The sequence below is a fragment of the Egretta garzetta genome, unplaced genomic scaffold (genome assembly GCF_000687185.1).
Source record: "Egretta garzetta isolate BGI_Z169 unplaced genomic scaffold, ASM68718v1 scaffold968, whole genome shotgun sequence".
Lineage (NCBI taxonomy): Eukaryota > Metazoa > Chordata > Aves > Pelecaniformes > Ardeidae > Egretta > Egretta garzetta.
This window is the reverse complement of record NW_009260641.1, coordinates 8,518-9,864: the sequence shown is the minus strand read 5'-3', so window position 1 is coordinate 9,864 and position 1,347 is coordinate 8,518.

Genomic DNA, 1,347 nt, shown 5'->3' with positions numbered 1-1,347 from the left:
CGCCCCAGGGTGCAACCTGTGGGGATGGGTGCTGCTCGTGAGTGGGACAGGATCCGGTGTCCTGGGGGACTCGGGGTGCCACAGTGCTGTCTGCGGCAGGTCGAGGCGCTGCAGGAGGTGCTGGAGAAGCTGGGGACCAGGGAGCTGCCGGCGGTGGAGAAAAGGCTGAGCTGGGTGCCCTTGGTACGGCCGGGCTGGGGGGCGGTGGGCACCCAGCCCTGGGTGCTTGGGGGGGCCAAACCCAGCACCAGAGCTAGACCCGTTGGGTGCTGGTCACAGGGGTCTGGCCCTGGGGGGAGCCGGCCTGGCCGAGCCCCGGGGCTGATGGATGCTGTCCCACAGTGCCAGCCTGGGGAGCCGTGCGCGGTGCGGAGGGGGGCACGCATCGGGAAGCTCTGCAGCTGCCCCCGCGGCACCACCTGCAACTTGTTCATCCTCAAGTGCTCCTAAGGGACGTCGGGGACATCAGGGATGCTGCCACCCACCGGGACGCTGCTGGCCCAGGCTGTGCCCTGTGCAGTGGAGGGGGAGCTGTGGGCCCCAGCCCCTTCCCTTCACCGGGCCACACTCCTGCTCCCCCCTGGCTCCAGCCAGCGAGTGCCTGGATGTGCCTGCACGGCACCCTGGCACCCTAGGGTGCCCTGGCCCAGGGGTGCTGCGGGTCTCCTGGGCCAGGGCCAAATTAAACGACTTGGATTCACACCTGCTGCCTGCTCTTTGGGGGGTTCTGGGGTCCCAGCACCCCTCTGCCACTGGGCACAGGTCCTGGGGTGCTGAGGAAGGTGGGCAGGGGTGGGACCCATCCTGCCTGGGGCACCTGAGGCTGGGGGCTGAGCTCCCGCAGTGCCCTGCACACACTGCACAACCCCTGCACTGCACCCCACTGCACTGCACAACCCGTGGATGACACCGCGATGCACTGCACAGTACAGCACTGCCCCTGCTCTGCATGTCCCATGCCCTGCGCTGTGCTGCACAGCCCCATCCCAGCACTGCATCGCACTGCATCGCGCACCCCCAGCTCTGCACTGCACTGCACAGCCCCATCCTGCACACACTGCACAACCCCTGCACTGCACCCCACTGCACTGCACAACCCGTGGATGACACCGCGATGCACTGCACAGTACAGCACTGCCCCTGCTCTGCATGTCCCATGCCCTGCGCTGTGCTGCACAGCCCCATCCCAGCACTGCATCGCACTGCATCGCGCACCCCCAGCTCTGCACTGCACTGCACAGCCCCATCCCTCTGCTGCCTCCCATCATTGTAGCTCCCTGCAACCCCCAGCCCCGCACTGGCCTGCGCACCCATTGCACTGCACTGCACTGCACCGCACTGCACTGC